Below are 15,399 nucleotides of genomic sequence, written 5' to 3' on the forward strand. Positions count from 1 at the left end.
CAGGTGTCAATTCAGCACCTTTCATGAAGTCTATGTTTGATAAAACAATACATAAAATCAGTAAAAGTTTAGAATACCCAAACTTATTTTTCAAAACAGAACCTGAGACCTTGTACACTGAGTTTTAGCCTGAAGTGAATTTTTATAGCTGAGTTATAAACAACCAAAAATAGGAGGTTATATAATAAAAGTGCTGACACTGTCTTAACTACAGCCTAGAGTTGCAAACAGCAATGCTATAATGAGTCAGACTCATTGTGTCTTTCACAGGCCTGGTTTCATTTTTAGAAGTGTAGTGCTGATGGCCTACATTTGCACTACATAAACCTTCATGATGAAATATTTTACCAGTTATCTTGAAAAGAGGGGAATAAAGATCATTTGTGTTTAATTAGCTCTCCATTTGCCTACAGGCTTTAGGAACTAGAAAATTTGCAAGCTTGTTTTTACAAATTAGTTCTGAAAGTAAAATGCGTCTTTTCTGTTTCTCCATCAAGGTAATGTGCATTGCTCACATTTATCATTTTTTCCCCCTAATGAGCTGTTTCAGATAGTCAGCGGCTTTTTCTGCTCTATAGTTCACTGAGGGCACTGTGTTATCTGCATTATTCATTACTGAAACTGTGGTATATCTTGGTTAGAATCTAAACACAAAACAGTTCCCAGGCATAACCCTATGTCTTCTGTAAAAATCATGAATTATGTAACGTGCAAATCTTTCCACAATAACATCACTTCGTTTTTTTCCTGGCAAGCCAGTCAGCTATTTTTATTAAATATTGCTCATCTGCCATATGGACTCCTGTATTCAAGTTAATTATGAAACTGAAATGTGGAGACACTTTATGAATCTGTAAAGTCTTTTTCCAATTAAAATTATTTTAGGACACCACACATACAGAAATAATTCTTACATGATTATGCACATCAAGAACAAGGGATTTTTTTTCAATATGCCACAATGTTACACAAGTTCTCTCATTTGTTGTTACTTTTGGTGTTTTATCCAGAGTTTAAACATGCCTCAGTGAACAAATTCTATTATAATTCAGTGTGGGTGGCATAATATGAAAAATCCACAATAACTGCAGCAAAGCAAAGCAAATACCAGTAATGAAAGAACTGCAAAGATCTGTATTCCTGATTGCTGGGGTTAGTACTCTCAGCTTGTTCCTAGCCCTAGGTGCATAGGCTGTATATGCAGAAATGGGTGACCTATGTGAAGAACATGTCTCCACTAAAATTAGAGAATTCCATTGTTATCATGTGGGCAGGATCATTTGCGCCCAGAAAGGAAAATATGAATGAGGATAGTAAATTTGTGCTGATAAATTAGATAAACCCTTCATTAGGGCATCTAGCTCTCCTTCAGCCTTACCTCATACCTTATGCTGCTGCAGATGAGCATTTAGCAGACTGAAGATCAACATAAACCTGTAGTCAGGAAAGTGGCAGTGTTGAGCATGCAGTAGAAAGACAAGCACAGGCATTCTTTCACTGAGCACTACAAATGCTTTTGAGTATTTTAACAAAGCTTCTTCATAGTTTAAAAAACCGACTTGCTTTCAGAAATGCTTCCTCCAAAGGGCACTTATCATCCAAGAAATGCACATTTCTCTCACATACAAAGCATGCTCTTTTATGTTTACAGTTGCTCCGCATATTTTGTTATACAGATGCTTTGCTAATTTCAAGTGTCTAGAGAAGTTCTAACAAAAGAGAAGTAGGCAACATCCTACTTTTACAAATGGAAAGATGTACCAGTGCTTTATTGTAGCATTACATTTCCCCATTGCTTTCCCAATAATATTCATGCTAGTGCCAAATGCTAAAATCTGTACAGGGATTAATAATCCTACTATCCTTAAATTGCTTTGTGGAAGACTACACAGTGTAAATCAAAATAATATTCTTACATGTTTTGATAATTGACTAGAAACTGATTTGTGCCTTCCTTCCCCTCTTACCTTAGCTCTATTGTCTTGCCTAGTCACTGTGAGGAAATGTAGGAGGAAGTTGTGATGAGTAGGCGGGCTGTGATAATGGTATTTGTGTTTCTGGTCTCCCTCCAACATCAAAAACATTTCTGTTTGGCCATTGTGACCTCATCTTTTGGAAACTTGTTGAGAACAAACATTCTGTTACTTAAGGTCTGGAGAATTTTCAAGGATGGCAGTAAGAAAGGCCTGTTAGATAATCTGTTGGATAATTGTTTGTGAGGAGAAAAGAACCCCACAACATCTTAACCATGAGTTCTTCTGTAACATCATAATGTGTGTGACATACATGTTCCAATTGAGCTCACACTTTTTCAAAGCGTTCCCCTGTGGATTATCTCAGGACAGAGATAAAGGCAAAGGAAGCTTTTGAAAGTGTCTGAATTGGAGCTGTCTCTTCTCTCTCTTAATATAAAGGAAAAGAATTTATCAAAGGGGTAGAGCTGAGGTCAGAGACTTTCTAGAAGCTAATGGTGCAGATATTCTCCCTAACACTGAGCCAGTGGCATAGTCAGCTATAATTACCAGCAAGGTTATTATGCATCCACAGTGACAAGCCTGAATTTCTACCAACAAATATTTAAGCTTTAGGGAAATCCTAAATTAGCCCTTTCCCCCTAGAAACACTGAGAAATAGAAAATACTTTGACTGATGAATGAAAAATCCGGTCCAGGAAAATGGAACAGAAGCAGTGAGCACATTCCCATGGGAGAGCAGGAAGTCTGTCAGTCCTTTTATGGGAATCTGAATGCAATTTCTGGGCCAAACTCTGTGAGCTTCTGTGAGCCACTCCTACTGAACTCTGTGAGCGTTTCAGATGCTCAGCGGTTGCTCTATAGCTATCAGGATTTGGCCTTCACTTTATAAAACATTCCAACAAACACAGAAGCCTGATAAACATTCCAAATTTCCTATTACTATCCATTCCACGGCTGTAATATGGAGTGTGAATTCATCACTTGTGTCTCTCACCTTTGTCTGTACCAGATTCACTTTTTAAATGGGCCTGTCAGTCTTCATGACTAGAGATGTACTACATACAATGTGCAGCTAATGTACAAAGGTCACTTATTTTAACCACTAAGCCATTAACCTAATATGGTAGAGTTTCATCCTGCAGCCCTGTCCCATCTGAGTAGTCCCATTGTAAGCATTTAGTTTGGAAGTACTACATTCCAAGTGGCGCTTCCTGAGATGACAGTGAGCATAATGAATGACCCTGTACTTTCAGCATTGAAGGAAGTTTCATTTCTTGAATGTAATTGCCCTTCTGATGCACTGATCATCTTTGAAAAAGCAAACATCCTCTTGCAATGGGCAGGGTGACGATTTTCTTCAAGTTTCAGTGCATGGCATTAGTGGAAAACTACAGCTGACTGAGAACAACTTAGAATGGTTGCTGTTCTTTTCAGAAAGCAGACAAGTCCACATATTTTCACAATGTTGTGGATCATTGTTTCAGCTAATATTTTCAGGCTGAGATTTCATTCAATATTACAGACAATTATAATAAAGTACAGTTACATTGAAAATGTGCTACTCTGAATCCTTAGGTGTGCTGGTGGAATGGCTGCCATCTTATCTGAGACACCAAGGATTGAACTGGGGATTTCCAAAGCAAAAAGCATGATCAGCTAATACTCTCTAGCTAGGGCTGTAACGGATTCAAATCTTTTTCAGATTGGGCACAGAGGGATCCCGTAATACATGCTCACCTATGGCTTACACTAGCATGATACAGTTCTAGTGACTTGAACCACTAGTTCTAGCATGGTGTTCTGGTGACTCACTTGTTAACATTTCCAACATACTTTAAGAATGCCTTTATAGCTTGAAGCAAAAGTTCAAACATCCATTTTAACTGTTATAATATTAATTGTGTCTAATAAAAGGCATTAATTTTCTAAAATTCTCATGCTCCTGAATAACTCCTTATGACAACTATTTTGGCAATGTTGAGATAATTATAAATAAGGTCTTTTCCCCATATATGGTGAAATATTACTTCCATTATTCATAAATCCTTATTTTCAGTGAACTCATTTCAACCATTGCTATAGATAATCCGATATTAAAATATTTATTCTTCCTGCCAAGTTACAAAGACATTGTTAATGTAATAACCTGAATTATTTGCTAAGGGCCTGATCTAGAATTACTTCATATGGGCCTCATTCAGCTACTATGGAAGTTTATTTCCCATCAACAACAATGCAGGTATATGTTGGTGATGTGGTACCACCTAAATGATCATACAAGTTGCTTATTCAGTACCCCAAGGCAATATCCAAAACATGAAGACATTTTGCGACAAATCAGAGATAAATAGATTTGTTAAATCTATGGATGAACAGTATGGATGGACACTATTAATACCCATCTCTTTTTAGCTAGTCTTTGAATGGTTAAAAAGCTTATTTTAGATGTTTCATTGCCTGCACTAAAAGAGGCATTTTAATACTAGAGAAACGGTTTAAATTAATAAATGTTTTGAATATTTATAGAAGAAAAGAGAAACTGCATGTAACTGATGTAATATGGTAGCAGTAAACAATCTTGAAAGCCCTTCATGCCCAGAACTCCCATACCCAAACACTGGTAGTTCCAAATGCAAAGGGACTTGAACTATCAGGCCTTTATGTTGCAAGAGAATAGAAGTATACAACTCGAGCAAAGCATATGTGGCTGGGTATCAGGTCCCCTGCAGCCTCATTTAAAGGTATAAAATCCAGTTTTTCATTTTTAAACTGTTCCTCTGGACACAGGTAATGCTCAAAGAGGCATTTTAAAGGCAAAAATGAAACTTTTAAAGCTTCAAGATGCAGTTGTGGGAAATCCGAGATGCTGGCTATGATGTGGCTGGTCTTATGGGACATGGCAACATTTTGCAGCTTCCCCTGCTGTGTCACCCACCACACTTTCAAAATATTGGTCATGTCTTTCTGTGGCATGACTGAAACAAACTCCGTGTTACATGGAATGGAAAATCCTTGCCACTAGTGATATTCAGACAGCTATCGGCAACTGAGATGAAGAAGATCCCTGGAGCTGAAATGAAACTGGAAAAACCTGCCAAGGCCAGATGTCTTCAAATCGAAAACCATAGGCATGCGCAGCACATTTCATTAGGGTGTGCACCCAGGGAGCCCAGCTCTAGACCCTCCCCAACCCTGCCCTAGACCCGCCCCTGGCCTGCCCCATCCACTCCCTCCTACTTCCCACCCCTGACTGCACCCTCAGAACCCCCAACCCCACCTGCTCCTTGTCCCCTGACTACCCCCCTCCTGGGACCCCTGCCCCTAACTGCCCCCCAGGACTCCACTCCCTATGTAAGCCTCCCTGCTCCTTGTCTCCTGACTGCCCCCCTAGGAGCCAATCCCCTACCTGTCCCCTGACTGCCCCAACTCTTACCCACACCCCCGCCCCCAGACAGACCCCTGGGACTGCCACGCCTATCCAACCGCTCCCCGACCCCTGACAGGACCCCCCAGAACTCCCAACCCATACAAGCCCCACTGCTCCCTGCCTGCCCCAACCCCTCTCCACACCCCGTCTCCTGATAGACCCCTCCCAGAACTCCCGACTCATCCAACCCCCCCCAGCTCCTTGTTCCCTGACCACCCCCTCCACAGACCCCCCCACCCTAACTGCCCCCCCAGGACCCTCCTTGCTCCCTGTCACCTGACTGCCCTGACCCCTATCCACCCCCCGCTCCCTGACAGACCCCGGGACTCCCATGCCCCATCCAACCCCCCCTGCTCCTTGACTGTCCCCTCCAGAGACCCCTCACCCCTAACCACCCCCCCAGGATCCCACCCCCTATCCAACCCACCCTGCTCCCTGTCCCCTGACTGCCCCCACCCCTTATCCAACTCCCCCCCCGCCCCCCGGACCGCTTACCATGAGGCTCCTAGCAGCATGTTTTGCTCCGCGCAGAGCCAGATACGCTGTCCCGTGAGAGCACGCAGCCCTGCCCCTCAGAATGCTGTACGTGCAGCGGCATGGCTCCGGATGAGCAGGGAGCATGTCTGCCTCCCCGCAGAGCCAAACACTGCCCTGCGGGAGCATGCAGCCCCGGCCCCCAGAGCGCGGCTCCGGGGGAGGGGACAAGGTGGGGGAGGGGCCGGTGGCTTCCTGCTCTCGGCGGGGCGCTCCGGTCTGGGAGCGCGGACCCCGCAGCTTGCCACGCCGGGAGAGTGGAGCCATTTTCCCACCCCTGCATTAGGGTGTGCCTGGGCACACCCAGCACACCCCGTGCGCACGCCTATGTCGAAAACCTAGAACACTAAGAGTGAGATTGAGGTTGGCCTTGCACAGGCAGGAGACGTCACAAGGAACTTCAGGCCTCATCTTGTGCTACTCATAATATGATCAGTGAGTAAAAGCATCGGATACACCTAGGGCTGGTAGCAGAGCTAGCCTCAGAGAAAGGGCTCAGGTGAGCACAGACATCTGCATTAGCCAGCAGAGCTGGCTGTGAGGGGCTGGTTGTGAGGGGCGTGGAGATTGAGAGTGGAGGGAAATACATGAACACCCTTTTGGGTAGCATAACTATTGTAGGCTTCTGAGCAGAATTGGTCTACATTTTGAGTTTTCACTTAAAATTTGGGTATAAAATCAATTTTTAATGGGGAAAAACTGATTTTTTTAATTAAAATTTGGTATAAATTGAGGGGGGGTTGGGGAGGTTGACTAGCTGTTGAAACATTGACAATTTTAAAAAAAGTCCCATGAAAATGGTTACTGGTTTTCCAACCACTCAGAATTCTGTGTGAAGGCTCTCACTGCAGCACAGCCTCTTCCATATCCCCTCCAGTCTGGGGCCAGGGCTTTGCTCCAAAAGTTTTGCCCTAAAAAGTTGATTTTATTTTTCTCATTTTCTCCTCATTCACAACCAGAGCTTCACGCTACAAGCCAATCACCGGGAGCATTCTTCCCACGTACTCCCTGCCCGCCCCCTCAGGGCCAGATTCTGATCTCAGTGACACCAGTGCAAATCAAGAATACCTCTGTTCACTTTAACAGTTACACCTTTTTACTAAAATTTCAAGAGCTCCCTTACTCAGTCCCTGAACTTGCATAAACTGAATGAGGTAAGTTGACATTTTGTGGCTAATATTTATATTTTAAATATTTTTCTCACAGAGAGAGCCTCATAGGATACACATCTCATACTGTGAGCATCCCAGAGGGCAGCAGTCATATGTTATTACTCAAGCACACTTTGGTGACACACAGTAAAGTCAAAAGTGGATATGGCCAGTTTGCAAGTATTCACTGACATTAAATTGTATTAATGAATTCTCCATAAATATCCTTTGGTGCAAATTATTTTGCAATACATTAAAATGTCACTAAAGGTGGTCTGTGAAGAAATAAATGGATTTATGGTGTATGACTTTTTAAAAAGGTTTATTGCTGTTTTACCTTCAAAATATTAGAAAAGTTGGGTGAAATCCTGGCCTTGTTAAAGTCAATGGGCATTTTGCCATTAACTTCAGTGGGGATGGGCTTTCATTCAAGAATTAACTGGTTGAAAGATAGGAAATAAAGGGTAGAAATAAATGGTCTGTTTTCACATGGAGAGAAGTGAACAGTGGGACCCAGATCCCCCTGGATCTGTCCTGGGACCCAGTACTGTTCCATATATTCATTAATGATCTGGAAAAAGGGGGTGAATAGTGAAGTGGCAAAGTTTGCAGACAATATGAAATTATTCAAGAAAGGTAAATCCAAAGCACACTGTGAAAAGTTACAAAGAGATCTTATAAAACAGATGATTGGGCAACAAAATGGCAGAGGGAATTCAATGTTGATAAGTGCAAAGTAATGCACACTGGAAAAAAGAATCCCTAATATACATATACATCAGGGCCGGCTCCAGGGTTTTTGCCGCCCCAAGCAGCAAAAAAACCAAAAAAAGCCGTGATCGCGATCAGCTCTACCTCCACCGCTTCAGTCTTCGGCGGCAATTCAGCGGCTGATCCTTCGCTCCGAGAGGGAATGAGGGACCCGCCGCTGAAGAGCTGGACGTGCCGCCCCTCTCCGTTGGCCGCGCCGCCCCTCTCCGTTGGCCGCCTCAAGCACCTGCTTGCTGGGCTGGTGCCTGGAGCCGGCCCTGATATACACTGATGGTTTCTAAATTAGCTGTAACCACCCAAGAAAGAGATCTTGGAGTCACCGTGGCTAATCCTCTTAAAACTTCCACTCAATGTGCAGCAGCAGTCAAGAAGGCTAATAACATATTAGAAACTATTAGCAAAGCAAAAATAAAAAATAAAAAATAAGAAACAGTCCCCCCTTTGAATGCTATTCCTGTTTTGGCTGCCCCATTTCAAAAGGAATATTATGGAATTGGAAAAAGTTCAGAGAAGGGCAACAAAGATGATCAAGAGCATGGAACAGCTTCTTTTTGTGGAGTTACTAAAATATTAGGGCTGTGCAGCTTAGGAAAGGGATGACTAAGGGGAGGATATGAGAGAAGTCTATGAATTCATGAATGGGGTGGAAAAAATGACTAGAGAAGTATTATTTACCCTTTCATGCAATCCAAAATCAGAGGTTACCCAATGAAATTAATAGGTAACAGGATTAATACAAATAAGAGGAAGTTCTTGACATTGTCAGAGACAGAGTACTGGGCAAGATGGCCTATTGGTCTGACCCAGTATGACCATTCTTATGTTCTTATGCACTTTTTCATACAATGCACAGTTAATCTGTTGATTTCATTGCCATGGGATGTTGTGGTGTCCAAAAGTATAACTGGGCTCAAAAAAGAACTGGATAAATTCAGGGAGGTTGGGGCCATCAATGGCTATTAGCCAAAATGGTCAGGGATGCAGCCCCGTACTCAGGACAATCCTAAACCTCTGACTACTACGGTAGAAGCTGGAAATGGAAGACAGGGATAGATCACTCCATAATTGCCCTGTTCTGTACACTCCCCATGAATCTCCAGTGTGGGCCACTGTCAGAGACAGGCAAATAAAGCCAGCAATATAGGCAGGATGGACCATGGCGGGATCCAGTATGGCAGTTATGTTCTTCAGTGAGGTTACCCAGGGATTGGGAGATCTCTCAAGGGGTAGAACTATTTAAGCTTTAACAAAGGCACTTTCCTTAGAACAAAGAAAAAGAAATTTAAACATTCTGATAAAAATGGCATTACATCTATCACATCATTATCTGCCAGTTCTCTAGTTGTCCATTGAGTTTTCCCACAATAAACAATAAACAATGAAGACAAGACCTAAGGACCTAATATATATACAAACAGAGGAAAGTAACTTCCAGGCCCTTTTAATGCATCACAAAGAAGGACACCAACACTGTTTACTTTCCCTGGTAAATGACTTTTAATTTCTCTCTCTCCAAAGAGAACTAACTTGGCTCAAAATCTGTCTTCTTTTGCACGCTGATACTAATGGGGTTGTAGATGTGCACCCGAAGGCAGAATGTACCCCTGTGTGTTCAAACCAGAAAGTTACCAGTAGCACTACAAAGAAATGAAAAATTGGGAGTCAAAAGCATTTTCTGCCAGGACACACTATTATAGGATAAGAATTTCTAACTGAGATAGAAGGTAAAATCCTCTGAATTGTGTTTATCAGTGAATGACCCTGATCAGCTGTGATCCATCAGAGGAAGATCATTACTATAGCCATCAGGGTCGTGAAGGAGACAGGTTAAAATGGGTTTCAGATTATTGACACATTTTATTAAAGTTTATTTACAGCTGGGGATAAGAGAACATAAAACCAGAATGGTGGAACTTTTTTTAACTTTAGTGATTATATCTCTGTAAACCTTTTTGAAGTTTTTGAAGTTTGTGCTCCGCATAGTAAGCCTTCCTAACAAATACCTTCTAAAAGCAATGCTCTAATTCTTGTAAATATTTATATTTAAAAACTATGTTAATTTATGATTGATTACTTTTTTGTAGAATCAAAAGGCCCTTAACTCTTAAAAAATAAAAATAGATGACAGCCCTGATTCAGCAAGGCATGTGCCTAAATGCTTTGCTGAATAGTATAATTGTTTAAGGACCTATCCAGCAAATTATTGCCTGTCTTGAGGAGGTGCTTCACTTTTGGAAGCAACTATATAAATTCAGTTGGAGTCTGTAACTCTACCTCGCAAACACTAATGACTGATACTTAAGGCAGCATTACAGTTTATCCCCTATTGTCTTAAAGGGTGGCAGATTCTTCTCTGGCTGACTGTACAGCCCAAATCCCTGTTTCCAAAATGGAGCTCAGTGATGGAGCAAAGACAATGGCCATATGGATGAAAGTTCACATCCATGAATGACAATGTGATGGAGGGAGAATGGGATGATGGGGCAGTCCCGTACAGCATCAAATCAAAATGGGACTCATTGCCAGTTGATGGATGGAATCTTAATCACCTGCTGCTCTGATTTGAGATGGGCGATGCCTCCAGCCCTAATTGCAGGAGTTTGTTTTTCCATTTTCAAAATTTAAAGGGCGCCAGTCAGGCTGACCTCCCGCAGGCATGCCGCCAAAAGCCGCCTGACTGCCGTGCTTAGGGTGGCAAAAAACATACAGCCGCTCCTGGCCTGTGGAACTGTTCTTTCTGTATTGCTACGTGAACTGTCCACACTACATTGCTATGAGAGCCCCATAACCATGCTGACATGTCCATACTGTGCTATGCTGACACGAGTCAGACCCTGTTGCTTCTAGGGACTTATCTCAGGGTTCTTTGTGCCCTCACTTGCTGTAGCTGCTCTAGGGCTTGGTACATGGTGTAATGTGGGAGACCTTGTCTGTTCATCTCATGGCACTTTACTGGAAGTTCTCTTAGCCTGCCAATACACCCAGCTGAGCCATTGGGTGTGCATGCTTCTCCAGAAGCAGATTGTTATAGCTATCGGGAAGCTGGCTACCCCTGACTGCTATAGGTATGTGGCTAGTCAGTATGGTGGTGGCAAGTCAACTGGTAGAGGTTTTTGAGGCAATCAGCACTGTGGTGACCCAAAAACCTATGGATGCCAGTTGGCTGAAGGCACAGAGGTCCCCTGGGTTTTGTATTTACATTCTAGTTCACCAAAGAGTAATGTGGCTGAGGGCATGCTCAATCCCCACCTCCCAGCCTGGCCTGCCCAGGTGCAGTATTACTCCTAGAAGGGGGCAAAGGAAAGGACTGCCTGAAGGTCCCTTCCTGGGCCTGGTATTTACATTCTAGTTCACCAAAGAGTGTCACGCAACTTCTCTACTGAAAGCCGGTGTCACACTGGTCATCATAATCTTTGTGAAAGATATGTGTGGATGATATGTAAGGAGGTGTGTGTGTGTGTGTGTGTGTGTGTGTGTAGGGAATTATATTTTAGGGCCTTGTAGGCAAAGGGAGGTAAAGAGCTGATATGCCTTAATCCCACTTCTACCAGACAGGAGGTGAGAGAAATGTATCTCCTTGGCTGACCATTGTGTATAGTGTGTCTTACAATAGGAGGCTATTTGCATATTAAGTCAAATGCTAATGAAGAGATTGGGGGGACTTCACAAGAAGAAATTAACAGGAATGGGTGAATGGCATTACCTGATTATAGGTAATGAACAAAGAGCTGGTGTGATGGTCAGCACTTGTGGGGAGTGTCTCCTAGTGGACAGGGAGTTTAGGCCCTTCGACATGAAGAGGCGGGTTTTGGTAGGGAAGCCCAAGTCCTCCCACTCCACTGGGTTTGTTGGGCAAGGTGCTGGGGCCAGCATCCTCAGCAGGGATTGAGCATGGGAAAAATGTCTCAGCGTGTCCCTGCTCTCTCTGGTATTCAAGCTCTTGGCCAAATTGCCCTGCATCATTTTGTTCTTCATGGTCTTCCTCCATGTACATCGGGTGAGTGTCCACTCGCCCATGCTTCTGATTCATGTTTAGCCTAGCAGAAACGGAAGGGCCTTCCAAGGAAAATGAAAGAGCACATTATTGTCTGACCATGAGAAAAAGATTTCTACCCTTTTGCAGGAGCTGCATCACTTCAAGGTCACAGGATGATATGTTTTATCATTTGGTTTTATTTTATTCACAGAAAATTCACTGGTCTGTTCAGAAGCTCCCGTAAGCTATGCTCCAAGCCAACACACATCATGGTGAGATTCACATACCAAAATCAATTAAAATCATTTATAAATCCTCATAGTTTTTCCCTTGGGGGAGGTGGTTGTAATGAAGGACCCTGTTACTAGCTATGCTTTTACAGTCCTTTCAGGCAGAGCAAGCTCTGCACATTGTTGTCCTAGAGGTGCCTGAATGGAAGCAAGAATTCTATTCCAGGCCAGCCAGGAGAGCCATCCATCTATGCTATAGAGATTTTTTCCCGCATCTGATGACTGACCACACATCAACAAATGGAAGGGGCTTATGAGCTACAGAGGCAGCCCCAGTGAGTCTGCACTGTCCTGGAGTTTAGCTGAATGTACAGAGTTCCTGCTCTGTGAGAAGCTTCCATGTATCGCCAGCCAGGAAAGTGTGACATTCATGGCAAGTCAATAAGATTCTGATTTAGAATAGAGATGCATTACAGCCTCCTTAAAATTACCCTCCATTCCTGCACAGATCAGCCTTGCAGCCCAGGACCAAACACATCCACTGCTATCATTCGGATTCATAATACTGGCAGACCCAGGCTAAAATATACTCACTGCTCCTATTTGGGCTGACAATACAGGCAGCCCAAACCACTTCAGCTATGCCAGGAGGATGGTCTGGCGTGGCTGAGTAATACGCTGTGCTGCACTTTCAGGAAAAGAAAAATAAGAACCATAAGTCTAATACCCCAACCCATCTTTCTAACAATAAGCATGTATCTTGTAAAATGTTAATGCTAATTGCTTAACTATTTTTTCATTTCCTGCTATCCATTTTTAATCCCACATACTGTCTGGGGGAAGGGATGGCACCAAGGAAATGGCCTGGATTTCACCCTCAAGGGAAACACACTACAACCTTGTGTTTGTAATAATACTTTAATTGAGCATAACCCAGAAATCTCTCTTATTCTTACCATCAATAACAAAACAAATAGAGAATGAAATATACCATACCCCAGGACTGTCCCCAGACTGGTCCTTCAAATATGAACCCAGGATGTATTGTAACAGCTTTAGTGGCATCGCCTAATCCAGGTCTGGCAACAGCACCAAGATTACTTTGAGGGGTTGATTCCACAGGTGCAGGCTCTCCACTGGCAGTACTTCTATGTAACAAAGCACTCACCTCTTGAGCATCTCTAGCAGCTGGGTGTGGTACTGCAGTCCTTTTTTCATTCCTGGTGACAGACGTTTTAGTGATGAGCACAGCTAACACACAACAGGGTTAACTGTGCTTACAGTTGAGCAGACCACTTGCAAAGGAAGGGTTCAAAGTGAAGCATCGGTATTTGATTGTTGCTTCCAATTCCATTCAACTGGGAGTTGAGTGAGACGTTTGAGGGTAGAAGGGCTGGGAGCGGCAGGCCTAGGGGATTATGGGATACCATTGGCAAACTCTCTGACCATGAGCCTAGTGATCTGGGCCTCTGCATATCTCTATGCTGCAAAATGAGGGGGCTTGGACCAGCTCCCCAGTGAGACAAAAACTTGGACCCAAACCCCTGGGTGAGTCCCTAGGCCCGTATTCTGAAAGTCTTCTGGTTTGTGTTAGAAAGCTTTGTGTGTGGATGGCAGTGGTGGGGGTTGGTCTTAAATCTGAGTCTGAGCCTGGGTTTAAAATATACTGCTCTATGTTCGTACAGTGCCTAGGCACAGTGTGGCCTTGCTCTTTGTTGGTCCCTAAGTACCACTGTGATAAACATGTTGTAATGAATTAATCAATTCAGATACAATTCCAGATCTAAACTTTGTGATCCCTTCTTCCTTTCTATACTGTCCGATAATAGCAGAACCAGGGTTCACTCCGTGAAATTAAAAGAAATCCAATTTGGAAAAAAGAAAGAAAGGAAGGAAATGTTACAATACTCGGTGCAGCCAACTTCATGCTGCAATATTCAATGTAGAGGATTCACTGTCTCAGGAAGTCATGTGGCTGAATTTTACAAAGTGATACATTGGACGATAAACACTAAACATAGTCATAATGGTTTGCAGAATCGTCCTGAATTAACAATCAGTTTTTAAGTCTGTACAGAAGCTCAATTAAGATAGCAGTAGGCATAATTTTTTAAAGATGGTGCCAGTGTATTATAGTTGGCCTAAATAGAACCATACAACATAGCAACTAATGTGGTAACTAAATATTTTGTTATTAAATAATCGTGTCTATTTTCAAATGTGCAGCATACTTTGATCTGACATGTAACCAATTAAGTTCCCTTTTCAAACCAGACTCCACCTGCTTTTGCAGGTGCACACAACTGTGCTATGTAAGCGAGACCAGACCATTTATGCACAGAAGTGGAAGGGGAAACATTTGACCCATTTCAAGTAACTTCAGTGGAGTAGCACAAAGAGCTGCATTCTCTACTTTCCCTGCTCAAGTCTTTGTGTCAAATAAGCAGAGGTTATTTTATGTTTGAAAAACTGACCCAAACTAGTTATTCTGGCAAGATGAACGAATCAAATATTTGACATTTTTTATGATGACAATATACTATTATTTATTGTGGTATTTTAGCTCTGTTACTTTTCAGACTTCTCTGGTTTCAGTGTGCTAGTCTTCCCTTCTCTTGTCCTCTTTGGAAATTGAACAGGTTTGTTTTATTAATAGAATTGGTTTTCATGGAGATTTCTTTTAGCTGCTTAATTTTTAGCGGGGAGCCTGAATTCTTTTTTCAGGGGACTATATTGCATCGCTAAATTAAGGGTTGCAGTACAAAGCACTGTGCTACAGTACATGAGATACTTCACTGTAAAAGAGAAATATCCCTCTTGGTGCATCTTCTTAGTAGTGCAAACCAACAACATTGGAGATTAGAGGGCCAGATTCTCAGCTGGTGTAAATAGTCTTAGCTTCAATGAAGCCAATGTTGCTAAGACAATTTGCACTAGCTAAGGATCTGCTCATGGAGCTCTGAGCTGGCAGTGCTGCCTGCAACTACTATTATTTTCATTATTTAAATGATTTCTCAGTCACCCTCCCTTTCTGAACTGCATTTGACAATCAGTGCCTGATCATGGATCCACCACCCTACCCACTATCCGATGTCTCATGTATTTATAGTTTTTTTTCCTTCCTTCTCACTTGATTGAAATGGGGATTTGCATGGGAATCAGTTGCTCTGCCCATGTGGAACTATTTGCAGCATCAGACTTTACCTGAAAGAAATGGTACATATTTTTTCCTAGATTCAACCTTCCCTATTTTAGCCCTAAGTACATGCTAAGTCAGAAGGATGGAAGATATATTGTGAGACTTCCACACTGTAGAGTACAAAGCAACAGGGAC

At 42.6% G+C, this 15,399-nt stretch overlaps 1 protein-coding gene across 1 annotated transcript in view; it reads left to right on the top strand.

Moving 5' to 3' along the window:
• Nucleotides 1–15,399, top strand: part of LOC135973275 (myb/SANT-like DNA-binding domain-containing protein 2) — an 87,127-nt gene that overhangs the window by 7,735 nt on the left and 63,993 nt on the right. The window lies entirely within an intron of this gene.

This window comes from Chrysemys picta, chromosome 8, assembly GCF_011386835.1.
Source record: "Chrysemys picta bellii isolate R12L10 chromosome 8, ASM1138683v2, whole genome shotgun sequence".
Taxonomy (NCBI): domain Eukaryota; kingdom Metazoa; phylum Chordata; order Testudines; family Emydidae; genus Chrysemys; species Chrysemys picta.